Source organism: Poecilia latipinna, unplaced genomic scaffold (assembly GCF_001443285.1).
Source record: "Poecilia latipinna isolate Pla-1442-1.1 unplaced genomic scaffold, P_latipinna-1.0 Scaffold560, whole genome shotgun sequence".
NCBI lineage: Eukaryota > Metazoa > Chordata > Actinopteri > Cyprinodontiformes > Poeciliidae > Poecilia > Poecilia latipinna.
Window position 1 is genome coordinate 379,972 of NW_015113176.1, and position 15,410 is coordinate 395,381.

Below are 15,410 nucleotides of genomic sequence, written 5' to 3' on the forward strand. Positions count from 1 at the left end.
TCGAGGCAGGTAAATTTTCCTCGAGGAATTTTAGTAATCGAGGTACTCGAATCATTCGAGGAATCGTTTCAGCCCTAGCTACAACAGGTTTGGTTGTCCAGTGTGGTGTTGAGTTACACAGCAGGATTAACTCGTCACACATGAACCGATTTCACTCACCAACATTCACGTCAAATGGGAAATTTTTCAAAATCTTGAACGTGAGTTGAGGTAAACAAACATGGCCGACTGGGAAGAACCAATGCCGAGTTTGATTAGTATTTTTAACAAAAAAATGATACAAAGACGTCTCTAATGTCCACCAGAGCTTCTGGTGCGCCGTGGTAGTCGTTTAGTCTTCTGTATTTTGGATTCCTCTCTGTGTTTCCCTCATCTTCCTCCCTGATTGGCTATCAGTCCAAGGGTCAGGCAGGTCACTCCTCAATGTTGTTGACAGACGTCAGTCGTCTTTGGTGTATTTTTAGAGATTTCTTTTGGTCGTTAAGCTCATTACTTTCCATTGACCCCAACGTGGTTCTTCTGTCTTGATAGATGGATCACTTGTGGTTTGACCTTTTTAACCAGAGAACATTAAGATGCTTACAGGGAAACTGCTGGAAACTTGAATAAATCAAACTACTAATGATCATGATGTTGGTACAGATGATTGTTTCCCAGTGAAAGGCTGGTGCTGGTTTACCTCTTAGCTCGGTTAAATTTGATAATAAAGACCAAAAACTTTTACTAGAATGGAAAAAAACACCAGGGACCAGTTGTTTAAGATGATTTGGTGCAACTCCAGTGGATTCAACCTTGATCTGTTTTAACTTTAGTAGCAGGTTTAATAAATTCAGTCTCCGGGTTGTTTTTAGTCTTGTCTGGGAATTCTTGGATTGTCCTAAAAATCTGATGTTTAGCTGCAGATTTGCCAGGAAGAAGCTGGAAGGATCATGAAAATATTTTCCACTTTGAAACGTGGAAAAGAACATTAGAATTGACTGAAGTGGGTGCGATTGAAGTCCAGAGTCTGAAATGTTTCCACACCCTTTGGTTGCATCAGATTTTCTAGGTCTTGGATTTTTGTTTCTGATCCGAAGTCCTTTGGGACGGACAGGCGGTGGTGTAGGAGACCAGCTCGCTCCTCCGGCTCCCCCCGTCTCTGAGGAATCTCAGTCATGTTGAGTAGAACCAGATGTGCTTGCTCCCACCTCTCTCCTGTAACCATCTCTGCTTTCAGTGTCTGCTGCCACTTTCTAAAGACGTCTAGGAATAGATCACAAACCCTTTAGTCCCGACAGGAGAGCACAGCAACACAAAGATCTGTGAATCTTTCAGATGAGTTTTCTTTCAACATGTTTTGTCAAAAAGTCAGAAAATCTTTTTCACTTATCACAAAGATAAAAGGTTCTGGAGGAAAGTCCAGAACAGAGTCCGTCCAGCATGTCCTATCTTTATGCTTCTGTGCAAATTTCGACATTTGATATAGATTTCACTCATGGAAATTTGTTTACTTCTGCAACATTTTGACAGAGGGTGCATTCACACCGGCTTTGTTCAGTCTGCTTTAATCCAACTCCAGTTTGTTTGACTAGGACGTCCGGTTCGTTTGGGGAGGTGTGAATGTGTAATCGGCCAAAATCCACCATTGCTGTGCCAACAAACCTCGGTCTGGGTTTGGTTGAAGTGATTCTGGTTCAGTTTGAAAGCCAAGTGGAACAGAAACCACTCCAAAAGCAGGAAGTGGACTACAGCGCAGGGCATTCTGGGTAAATACAACCGAAAAAAACGTGTCAGCCTAGCGCTAGCGGGAGAAATGACTTGTGGTCTTTAGACAAACACTAAAGAGAAATCATCCACCCACTAAAATCTGACGGCTCTCCATCTTCTTGCTGAAGAAGGAAGTTGCTCTCAGTGTCTTCAGAGGTTTCCTGTCATTTCCTTCAGTGGTTCTTGGTGCAGCGCCCCCACAGGCCAGGAGGGGAACAGGTTGGTTTGACTCAGAGCAGAGGGAAAGAACCACAGTAGCTGGAAATGTTGCACTTTATTCTACTGGACTATTAGGTGTGAAATCACCTTCACTTGTCTGATAGATCAACCTTCTTGGCTACATCTACAAACAAACCCCTTCCTGTACTTTTCATGTTCCACAGGGCTCTGATTTGGGGCCTTGGTTGTTTCTTTTCTACCCGTTTCCTCTTTGTCCTGTTCTATATTTTAAGGATATTCCCCATCATGCCCACGCCGATGATATCCAGTTGTATATCTCTGAAACTGCACATTTTACTAAAATATCTGGATTCAATTAAAGCAGGAAGGCTGACAGTTTTCTTCAATTAAATGAAGAGAAAATTAACTACAAAGATGAAGCAGATCTTTGTCTAAATGTACCAGTAGAAACTTTGGGATAACCTTCGACTCAGGTTTTATGCTGGTCCAACCTCTGGTTTGATCCAGTTATGTCCCGATATGAAAATATTAATTCGTCATGACTGGATTATTTCTATGTGCTGAACAAGAGTTGCAGTCAGTGTAGAATGATCCGTTTTCTGTCTTGACGTAAAATTAAGCAACGAGTTTCTTAATAAATGAGACAAAATTAGAGTAATGGTTGAGGAACTGTTGGCATCACTAACTATCATTAAATAGTTGATCTGAATGACTGTTTCTCATCCATTCTTAATTTTTTGATGTGTTGCTTTTTCAGACCCTACTTCATGTTGTCAGACAGGTCCTGTATTAGCTGGATGTGATTTCTAAAACTTTTTTTCCCCCTTAACAAACGGAGACAAAGTTGGAAGCAAATATTAATTCATGTATTAAACAGCTGGCCAGATGATCGTGTCTGATCTCACTAACCAAAACATCATTAAAAATTGGTAGAAAGGACCTGAAGGAATAATGGAAGGTCATTCACCAGCAGAGGAAGAGCTGCTGCCTTTCCACGCTCTGCTTCAAAGATAAAACAGAAACTTTGCTTCTTTTTTTTTCAGTCGTGAAGAAGCAGCTGTGCTTAAAATATTTAGGACATGTCATTTACTTTTTAGGAAGTCAGGTCCTTCTTTCCCCCACAGTGTTTCCCCTGAAATAGATCTGTGCTGCTCAAATGTTTGATGCCATGACACCATCTCCTAGGACATCATTATCAGAGATGCTCTACATGTATTAATGCTCATAATTCTGCTCTGAAAATACTGAAAATAAAATACTCCTCGTAGTGAAAAAGCTGCTGAAAAATCCTCACTATTTTATGATTTTAAAAAATGAGCCAAATTCAGCCAGTGTGATGAAAATGTAAAGCATATTTAATCCAACGAACACAGACTCCCTCATAAACCCGATCCACCGACTAACTGGGAACAATGTCCTTCATCGCTCTCCGCAGGATGCAACATCTCCACCAAGACAAAACGTAGGCGTTCAATCTCCTCTCTACAGCCACAGAAATCCCTCCCTCAGGGCGAAATCTGCAACGAAGTGAACCGCGTCTCTGCGCAAACATGAAAACCTGCTGCAGATTTCAGGTGATTCTGTGGGAGACGGCAGCCTAATATTTAAACTTAAACAGACGGAAGTTGGAGGAAAATTTGACTTTTTCTAAAGTTTTCTGGAGAGAAAGACTCTTCCAGAAGTTTACAGGCTGAGAAAAGATACAAAACAGGAAAAGACTCTTTGAATATCTGAACATTTATCAAATATGCTGGAAATTTTCTGTATTTTGTCACATTTGTTGTCATTCTCTGGTTTCTTCTGTCAAAGTTCAGCAAACCTGCTGATTATTTCTTAGATTAACTGATTAATAATTGATAGCAAAAGGTGCTTAATAGGTGATTTTATTTTTTTTATGTTACAAAATTTTAATCAGGCAAAGCTAAAAATGAGACTTGAGGATTTCTGAGTAGATTAAGGTAAAGATGTGTTTTATTGTCTTAAATGAGAAATGTTTTTATTTTTGTACAGTACTGAGTTCATTACTGCTCTGAATATGTTGTTCTTTCAGCAAATGGCATTTTTAACCGTTTCCTCCAGTTAAGTTAATCATGATTAATTGTTCACCTCCACTCCTGTTTCCTCCAAACTAAAGACGTGCATGTGGAGTGAATCTGACGTCTCTAAACCTTGTTTAGTTCCTGTGCTAATGAAACATCAGTTTTTTAAATTGTCCATCAAACGCAGCATCTCAGAAGTCAACAAGAGTAAAGTGATTAATCAGGTGATGTCATCAGTTTCAGTTTGATTTTCAAGCACCCAGCATCTGAAGGTGAGTGCATCTTCACTGAGCGTTTGCATAGTGTTGCATGAGGTTAAGATCGTGGTTATTACATTAAATTGATATTTGGGTAACATGGAAATCCTTTTAGTAGCAGAGTCTCCTGAGAAACAGACACTATTAAACAAAAGATGAATCCATACTGAGCTTTCAGAGGAAAACGTATCCTTCTGACAACAAACATGACAAAATACAGAAAATTTCCAGCCTAAATTATTCTGTTTGCTGCACATAAGTCTGGTAAACACTCAGATATTCAGAAATCTTTGGGGGTTAATAAATGTTTTCTTTACAGCAGAACTACTTCCTGTCTTGGAGCCATTATCAGCCTGATCTTCTTGCGGTCCGTTTCTAAACCAGCCAGAGAGGCTCTGATGTGTTTGCACAGAAACAGTCTGTTGAAATAAGAGCAGCAGCTCTGCAGAGACATGTTGACACAGCAACTTCAGACTTATCAAACTTTTATATGATGTTAGCAAGAGAAAGAGAAGCAGGAGGCCTTTGTTTGAGTTCAGCGATTTATCTATAAAATAACAGAAGTGAGGCAGAAACCAGATTTCTCTTAAAGAAGAGAAGAGAAAGCAGCTTTAACAACGTCCTAAATGCCTTAAATCCTTCATCGATAACTGCCTGTCATGCAGACCATGAGGGCAAACCGTGTCGTCTGTGGTCCATTTAACCCAGACGTGTCCAAAGTCCGGCACTGGGGCCAAATTTAGTTAGTGTTAAAAAAGTGAAGTTAAGTGAATATTCATTTGCATATGATATGCTCGTTTCAAATGAACCTAAATACATGCTTAAGATCGCTCAAATTAAAATAAAAAAGCAAATGTAAAACAGAATGGCTTGCTGAAATGTGTTTACATATATTGCTGTTCTATGTAAAGAATGTCCGAGAAGGTCGGCCCCCTGCATCTTTAACACACCAAATCTGGCCCCCTTTGCAAAAAGTTTGGACACCCCTGATTTAACCGATTCAGCTGAAGAAACTGGAACCAGTTGTTTCTGTCACTAGAACTGGTTCTTTGCCAAGATTGAGTCATTTTTTTAAGGGTGGAACGATGATAAAACGCGTCTTCAGGGTTTTATGACACATAACTTCATGAGGAAATTCCTCCAGCCTACACAGACTGCAAATAAAAGGGCTCAAATGTATGCATACACCCTTTACTCTTTAGTAAAAATCTGTGAACGTTTCTTTATCTAAATCGGACATTTAGAGTCAGATAGATGAAATGCTGGTAATTTTATTCCAAACAAACAATCGTTGACCTGGTGCCTCAAATCTGAGTCTGCTTCAAACAACAATTAAATTTAAATGAACTTGGCTCCTAAAAATACACCAGACTCTCACTAATGGCCATAAAAAGTTTGTGGTTCTGGGTGCAGCTTCATTAGAGACATTCAGCCATTTATTGACAATGGGAGGATAATTTGAGAAAACCCTCTTTATTTTATCGTAGAGGTAAAAACACTGGAACTGTAATATAACCTGGTGCAACTCATTAACTGGAGACTGTGGCGAAGTTGAGAATAAACTTTTAAAGCTTTCTTGTCGAAAAATAAAGACAGCAGAGGGAGGAAGAGAGAAAAGCAAAGGAAAAGAGAGAAAGAGAAAGAAAAGAGAAGGAACAGGACAGTGAAAGACGGAGAAAGAGAAAAACAAAAGAGACAGAAAAAAACCGTCTTCCTCACCTGTTCAGTTTTCAGCCTCTCATGACATGAAGCGGCTCGCTGTCCTGCACAAAAGACAAAATCATTTTTATTCTCTCTGTTCACAGAAAACTCAAAATATTCTTTAATCAAATTACAGCCACAGATTTTCAAGTGTTTTCCAGAACAGAGCAACGTGTCATTATTCATTAATATGTAGCATGTAGGCGTATGTAATCTAAGATCACACATCAACACCAGGGTTCAAAGGTCATCTCCAGCTGCCCCCCGCTGTGACTCAACCCAACCAGACAAAACATCACATTTTACTGCGAAATGATGCAAAAGGAAGCGGACCGGAGCTGACTCAGCATTTCTGAGAACGTCAACAGACATGCAACTTTAAAAAAAACTAAAGTTTTATATTAAAACATGTTCACACATTAATTTCCTTCAGCTGTAGAGCAACAGAAAACCACCAGCAGGACCGGTTCTGATCTCTTCACAGATTATTGTCTCATAGCCAACTGTAACATGTTGAAAGTTTCAATTAATATGTAAAAAACATATTTTTCATAAAAGTTATATAATACAGCTTTTGCTGTGACTTCTAATTATTTTGTTTGCTTCTAAGTATCAGTGAAACCCAGTTTAGCAAAGTAAAACCGACTGCTCTCTCTCACACAGTGTGACGTCGCCTCTGGTTCTGATGTCAAACCAAACTGAAAGGCTCCTTTTCCTCAACAGTTTAAAGTACAGGTGTTTTGTTACATTTATTCAGACTGAATGTGGCAGATATGAACGTCCTGGGAAACGTTTTAGTGGCCATAAATAAGTCGCTATACCTTTAAGCATCTGTTGCTGTAATACGACATCATGTCATAATGTTCATATTTATACTGGCCCCAGCTGCTGTAAATCTGCTAGCAGCCAGGTAATAAATTGATGCTGCTCTGCAATGTTCATTGATTTCCTCCATGATAATAATGGCCGCCGACCTGATTAACATCAATGAGATGAACTCTCTCCGGCTTGATGTTCAGTTACAGACGAGCCGAGGCGCTGTGGAAACACCAGGAGGAGCCTTCTGGATGGAAATCCAATAACAGGAGGAGTTAATATCGACGCCGGCATCAAATGACTTCAGCTTACAGAGAAAGGCAGGAAGGCTGTGTTAGACATGGGAGGGAGGTAAACGTATAAACCTGAAAAGCTGCAGAGAAAACACAGACAAACACCCGGAAAGCAAACAAAGACTGTAAACGCCGGGTTGTGATTTGCAGGCTGATGCACATTCCCTGTCACGATAGTTTATTACAGTTAAAGTTGTTTAAATCAGCTAAAAGGCTCACAGTAGGAGTGGAGGAGCCTTATAAATCAGCTGTGCATGCTCTCTTTATCTGAGAACTTGCAGCCTGAGAGCGGAGCGGCAGCTTAGCCGCCTCACATGAAGCCTTCGCCTCATTAACCAGCAGCGAGGAATCAGGCGGCGAGGTGAGGAGGAAATCACAACGGGAATATGATGATGAAACGTTAGGAAACCACGGCCAGATAAAACAAGAGCGGAGCACACGTCATGCTGCCACCCAGCAAGTCTGGCAGCACCGGGAATCTGTTGGCAGATGCAGTAAATATTCATATCAGCTGTTCACTTTACGTTTAGAAAATAAATAATAATGCAATAAAAGCAGAAGTCGATCCACTGCATGCATTATATATGGAGAGCACAGTTCAAAATAATACAAGAGGTTAAAAAGACAAGCAGCAGAAAGTGTGGACAACGACTGGAGGATAAATCAGGAACAGTTTAGCATCAGAAATAAAAATATTAAATGGTTTTAACCAGACGAAACAAAAACTATTACGACTCCCATAAGTCTGAACCAGAAGTGATCCGCGCCATCTTGGTAGGCAAGTGCAGCACAGATCACAAAAAGAAACCAAAGTTCAACAAGATGGCTGCCGTCGGGATCGACCCGTATGAGACGGTGTGGACCAGCCGCCTCCGATCTCCAACTATGATTAGTTAACGACCTCGTAAACTCGTTAGCTACATTCATCTTGCTAGTAGAGCACCAATATTTCACTTAGAGTGGCACAGAGGTGGGTAGAGTACTGAATATTGTAACAGAGTAAAATTTGGAATGTATTTAAATTGTTGATAAGTTAGGAGATAAGAGCTAGTTCTAAGCTTGTGGCTTGTTTATTGTTGTCATAGCAACCGCCTACCAAGATGGCTGCCAGCTACAAAGTTCACTTAAGTGTGACATCACATGAGAATTATGTATACGTGAACCAGTGGTCAGCGATATGGACTTAGTTTTATCATGATAAAAAAACTATTTTTTACTCCTTTTTTAGGTGTGGTTCTCACAGAACACACAGACAGCTCTTAAAAAACATTCCCATTTGTAATGTGCTTCTCCAGGACACCAATCATATACAAAAGTCAGACTTGCATCACTAAACTGAACAATTTTACTGTATTAATCATATTTTCAAATGTCGTGATATTTCTAGATACTCTCATTGAACAAAGATGGAATAAAGAAAGAATATGGACAGTTTGGGGGGTTTTAATTGGAATATCATGGGAACAATGAATCAAAACTTGAAATTCATCACAATGAATATCCAGCCGTAATGCGAGCACTGCTGTATACCAATTTACTTTCTTTCTACCAACAAAAAAAAAAATCTGAAAAAGTCTGGTTTGAATTTATGCTCCACAAAACAAGCTAAACTGTGAAAGGACTGTCTGATGTATATGACTTAATATTGTTAGTAAATACTTCCATCAGTTTTTATGTTGAACAGGTAAACAACCATCTGGACTCACTGCAGGTGTGACTAAGACCCACTGTAGGAAACGTTAGCATCAACCTGGCCTGCAGCTGCTGGGAGGCCAGATAACTTCCATGAAACCAATGAAACGTTTTTACTTCTTTAAGTTAAAACAGCTGAGAAACACTGAAAGTGAACTGAGTAACAGTCTGGCATGGCTGAACAAAGAGCAGAGCCAGTTTGAAAACAAGCTTCTTCATGCTTTGAGCACAGAAAGCAGCTGGATCCAGAGGCCACATTCTGAATATATAAATAGTTTCTGCAAACCAAACCACCCACTTCTACTTTGGAAGCTTAGATCATCCTCTGAAACTCCCAGCATGCTGATTCTTCTGATTAAGTATCTGGTCAGGCAGCCGCAGGCCTGCACTGTTTCATGATTCTTGGTGAACCTGAATATTTTAATCAGGCCTACAGCTAAAGAATGAGAAATGGCTTTTCTTTAAAGCAGCATAAAAAACAGAATTGTCTGCAGCTTTCTGAGAGCACTGTGGGAAACTGAGCACTTAATTTGGATGCAAAAGCCTTTGTCTCCTCCCTGAAGGCTCAGAAAGGTAAATCTGAGAAAAAAAAACTTGTCTAAAACATCCAACATGTTTTTCAGCTTCGATTTATACAGGAAAGAAAGAAGTTGGCAATCTGGAGGTGTAAACCTTCATATCTTCCTCTAAAGGACAAAACTTAGTCATTCTTTACTTTTAGCACAGAAAAAGAAAAGATTGCAAAACATAATATGACATTATTACATTTCCTGCAATGAAACACGGTGAATATGCTGTTCATTTATTAGTGGTTTACATGCAAATGAAATGAATCAGCTGTGGTTTATGGTGGAAAAAAAATAAATCTTGTTTCTGGCAGATGATCACTAATAATCAGGCAAAGTTAAGATAAAAAATTTATCAATTTCCTGATGCATTTTGATGTTTTTCACTTGCAGTATTCTGCTATAATTATATCTTACTTGGCTGAAATGATTAATCAGATTAACGGTGATTAATCGGTTGAAATAATCAACTAATTTAGCAATCGATTAAGTGTTAGCTGAAGATTCAAAAAGGGCCATTTGGCAAAAAGACATTCAGAGCAGCAATTAAGCAAAAACTGTACGAAAAATATAAATAAATTTAGCTTCAGCTGGTTCAGATTTACTAAGAGTGTTATTACATTTTACACAATAAAATGTTTATTTTCACATTATAAAGGAAATATGTATTTATTTGCATATTTTAATTTTCCAATTTCTAATGTATACAAAAGCTTAAGCAGTTAATTTTTAAAATCTGATTAATTGATTACTTTTAAGAATAATCGATTAATCGATTACTAAAAGTTGCAGTTGAATGTTTTTACAGTTGCTGTTATTTTGTGAAAACACACCATAAACATTGTGGTTCAGATAACTGATGAAATAAGCTAAATCAGACCAGACCTGCTATAAAAACTCTGCTCCACTTTTCATGCAGTAGACGACAATCAGATTAAAGAAAATTACTTCCAAATTGACTATTAAAGCAGCCGTAACTGCATTAATTGTTGTTGTTTGGTAGGAAACGTCCCATTCTTTCCCCTCTGTTTATCTGCTGTGAATATTTTCCACTGGTGGTTTCTCTCTCAGCCTCAGAGCTGCAGATCAGACCCAGTGGTTAATCCACTGTGGCATAGAAAAGGCTTCATTTACACACTTGCACAGGTCTGTGCCTGTAGTGGAAGCTTTGCAGACAAGAGATTTCCTTTCACATCCAACTGAGACCAAAGTAACTCTGCGTGAAGAGTGTGGAAAAGATAAGCAGTAAACACACACAGACCAACAGACATCTGTGTAAATATCATACCTGTGGCCCACATGTGATAAAACACGGCTTATAAAGCGGCCCTGAGGAGACACCAGCTGGACACAAACACGACCACCCTCCACCCACGTGTCTCTGCAGGCGGGAATATGTTGGGACATAATTACAACGAGGCGTCTGCACAGCATCCGATTAAAATCCGGAGGTTTTACGGCGGGCCTTTGAAGACTACCTGCACAAAGACTAAAGCCAAGCACTTCTTTCTGGTATCAATATCATTTTTTCTCCCCAGCGGTTTCATTATGGAAATACATGCAGCGCATAATGATAAAATTCTGCTGTGGATTCACATTCTGCGACTCAAGGCTAGCTCTTTCTCACTTTTCATCTGCACTGAGAGAACTCGTGCAGCTCTGAACAGCATGCGAATTGGAGGGAAGAAAAAACTTTAAATGCGACAGTGATGTATTGCAGCGCCAGGACGCGTCCCTGAGCGCTATTCTTTATTATGATGCTTCGGATAGCTGAGTGGGAAAGGCTGGGAAATCCAGAGGAAAAAAGATGGATGGTATGCAACATGGATGCCAGATGGTATCAGGACTCGGAGTTTCGCCGGAAGACAGGAGAACATCCAGTTGTTAAATCAGCAACATCAATGCTCAGAGGAATGCAAGAAATTTAATGGAACAAATTATTTTTATATATCAGGTGCATCATAGACAACCTGAACTTTTCCACCATTATCAGCTGAAAAGTACTTTCACAGGTGAGAAGCACTGGAAGGCTGGTGGTGCCAAGATGAGGAAATACGATACAGAGCTTTACACTTTATCAGCCTAAGAGGCGTCAGGGTTCATGTTCACATCCACTGGAGGAGGCGAGCGAATGGCCAGTAAACAGATGTAATTATCCAAGTGGAGAACTGTCCAGTAGCTGGCATTGATTTTCTGCAGGCCTGAAAGGTTGGAAAGGCTGAGGGAGAAGACAAAACCGAGCAGAAAAATTTGGATTTTATTGTTATTGATGCGACTGTGGATTTCAGAGTCGAAGTCACCAGGATCAAGATGGAGAGACTTCATTTAAATAAGACAATAAGCATCAATTAGATCTGCAGGATGTTAGAAACCCAATAATATTGGTAAATTTTGCGATGACGATAAGACTGGTGAATATTGCGATTAAAATAATGTTGGCAAGTATTGCAATGTCGATAACGATACATATTGAGACGACAATAACTTTGGTAAATATTGAAGCCCTGTCTGGTGATGACATTTATAAATATTGCAATAACATTATCAGTTGCAATATATGCCAGTTTTCTTCTTTCCTTTTGGTCCCATTTCTGGTTTCACCTCAAAGTTTTGCTTTTCCAAACACCAACATGCTTTCTGTTACAAAGTGTCATCATTTAAAGGAAAATACCCCCTGCTGAAGTTGGAGAGAAACTTGGCAACACAACAAGGAAAACATGGGAAAAGAAGCAACTTGCTTCACCACTAAGCAATGCAATTATAAAAATTTTACTTTTGCAACGGAAATCTAAAGGTTTTTTAATAAACACCAACATGACAACATGCTAATAATGGTAATTATTAAGAGATAAATGTCATTTAATGTGTATTAGTTAGAAAGCTGCTTTAGAAAACAATCTATATTTACAAAAATAAAATTTAAAAAGCTACAAAAATGAAAAATAAAAAAATTCTCCAAGACTGAATCGCTGAAAATTGTATGCAGTAATGCTTCAGATATGTAGTTCAACATACTGTGTGAAATTGAGAGGTTATATAAAATACTACTTTATGTATCCAACAGTAGCATAAATGGCAGCGGTAGTTTCAAACCAATCATAGCTGTGGGTTATTAAGACTTTAAATTGCAGGTTTATTTGTCCCAGCCTCACTAGTACAGACCATCATCTGACTCAAGTCAACAACAAACTAGTTTTATATCGTCAGGAGGAAAATCTCCTGGAGCACAGTTTCAATTTGATTCAGTTTCTACTCATAAATAATTTACAATAGGAAGCACATTTCCATTGATTAGAATTTAAAGCAAAATCAATTTTCTTGCAGCTGGACAGCATAAAAACAAGCCAGAATAATAATAGCTTATATAACAGCAGATACAAACAATCTTCCACGGAAAATAACCTCTAATTACACAGCTGAGAAAATAAGAAAAAAATTTTTTCTGACATGATGGATAAAAAAAGCACAACTTTAAATGTAGCATTTGCTCTCTGTGACCATGAGTGCTAAATTACCTTTCAGAAGAAAAACACTTTGAGAGCTCAGAGAGAAAAGATTCACAGCTTCACGTCAGGAAAACCGTTGATTTCAACCAAGCAGAATGTAATTTCTCCACATAAATATACAGAAAACCCAAAATATTTTTGGGGTTTGGAACCACAGTTGACCACAAAAATATCCAATACTTCAAACCTCCTCTTGAAAACTCATATCTGCCTATTCTAATAGCTCAAACACCAAATATACCTTAACATTAATACAAACAACGGAAACCATCTTAGCATTACAGCCAATTGATATCCATGGTTTGGACATTTACTCATGTTTAAAACTAGTAACTCAAACTAGATTTGTAGGTTTTTCTCAGTCACTTTAATTCATAAAACAAGAAAATTAAGGATAACAATAAAACAACAAGAAGTTATCAGATTTTCCTGCCACTTTTTTAAATAAAAAATGGTTTAAACTGTCAGAAACTCTTTAAACTTCCAACGTTTGCAGCCATATCAATTATCAGATATGCAACACAATATTTTGCCTCCATAACCGCAAAAGTCGACCAAATCAAGAAAAGAAGGGTCACATTCCTGCATGGAGAAGTTCAGATTTCTACAGAAAAATGAAGTTTTGGTCCAAAAAGTCATGATACATCATGTGCATCTCTAATGAAAAGCTTCCTGAGATTTTTAGTCATTGGGTCAGAAATCAGATCATGGTTTCACCGTCTCTTTTATTTGGACGGTTTTACATCACTGGGATCCTACTCATCCTAATTCATAACTCTGATTTATTGAGAAATATCAAACCGTTACCTTCACTAAAGAGTTTTATTCCATTAAAATTGCACTGATTTAATAAATTGCACATCTTGTAGATGACCTTGATGAAACTCTTTATTTCTGCACCTATAAACTCCATCTACAAGCTTAACGAGCAAAAACCGTTTTAGATGATTTTACTGAGATTTAGTGACTCAAACACGTCATGTTACAGTTTAAAAGCTGCTGCGATCATCTGGGTCTCTGGTGAAAAAGATAAATTATTTCAAATCTGATCAGGCAGCGCGTTTCATCACTTTACCTCCACAGTGATGGGGATTATTACCAGTTAAGATGAGGCTCATCCAGGACCAGCCAGGCCAATAAACCAATAAAAACGTGAACTCCTTTAACCTCGACACGCTCACCGTCAACATCCACAGCATTCCTCCGGAGCTTTTTGGTTCCCGACACCACACATTTCATTTAAAGGAGTTTAAACACCAATAACTTGACTCAAATCACATCATTTTGGTCCACGAATATTTTTATATTTGCATTGAGGGTTTTGGTAATGTTTACACCAATTATCCACGTCATAGATAATTATGATTTACGGCCTGTAACGGCTGTAAAACCCCATCTCTGACCCATTCGGTTAAATAACCTTAAAGCTGAGTCCTAGGTTTTCTCCTGCAGTTGATCTGATTTACTGGTGTCAAATGTTTTCTATAAAAGTGAAAAGTTACAGCCTTCCTCCCTAACGATGCCGTGGTGTAAAACATGGTTGCCGTGCCAACAGGGCAGCTTTTGACATCCATAAAATAAAAAAACACTGTTTCACATTCATTGGAGAGAATTCTGATCAAGTTTTTAAATAAATGCACATATGAGCTCAACAATAAGGATATTTATAGTTTTTAATCTGTTATTCAGGTTCAGGAAGTCCTGATCCTTCATGGAGCTTTTCAGAAATGTGTGCTGTGGATGCTAACATTAGCATTAGCAACATGTTTAGCGTTGAGATGATAAATATTTTAGTCTGCTTTATTTTCAGCTGGAACTGTGAGAAATGGTTTCTGATGCTGAAATATCAGCAAAGTTCTGTCAGAAACCAACAGCTCCATCCTGCGATTTGTCCAAATACCTGTTCAGGTGATTCTGCACAGCAAGAGAGAGACCCTGGTATTCATCTTCCCTCTCTGACAGCTTTGAAATGCCGTCATGGCAGCCGATCCGTCTTTCCTTGGAGAGCAGGCAGGACAAGCAGCATGAACTCGCTCCTTTGCTGGCTTTACATCACAAACCGTCTTCAGAGATCCTGTCACAGCAGCAGGGGAGCTCTTAGTTTGGAAACTCGCTTCAAATCATCTGAGCTGAGATGTGAAGCCGTAATGTCACTCTTTCCACTCAGGCAGTTGGTAAAAATCAGCATCTCTGGTCATAAAATGTGGAGATTTTGTGTTTTTCTCATAAAGTCTTCAGGCAAATTGATGTTTATGGTAGAAAATAACAGACGAATTCTCACATAAATAATGGAAAGCTCATTGTGAAGAAACCAGGGAGATCTGGTGGGGGGAAATGACACAAATACAAACCATAGAAGAAGAATGGAGTTTGGGAAATCACCAAACAGCCACCATGGAGCTTTACCACTCCAAGAAAATATGAAACAACCCCAAACAAACTGAATCTGGTGATGATGCAGCATTCAGCAGAGATTACACCCACTCTTTAAAATATTTATCATGAGTTTTTGACATAATTACCTGTTTTCTCCAAAGGAGTATTAGGGCCAGACTAAGAGATTTAATCTTTTGAACTTTCGAGAATAAAAAGTAATAATATGAACAGAATAATG

At 38.7% G+C, this 15,410-nt stretch overlaps 1 protein-coding gene across 2 annotated transcripts in view; it reads right to left on the reverse strand.

The window, feature by feature from the left end:
* LOC106953105 (plexin-B2-like) overlaps window positions 1-15,410 on the reverse strand; it is a 141,752-nt gene that overhangs the window by 101,878 nt on the left and 24,464 nt on the right. For both annotated transcript variants that reach the window (XM_015041660.1, XM_015041659.1), the window contains exon 2: window positions 5,942-5,985. The gene's annotated coding sequence lies outside the window, so the exon portion shown is untranslated. The remainder of the gene's footprint in view (window positions 1-5,941; window positions 5,986-15,410) is intronic.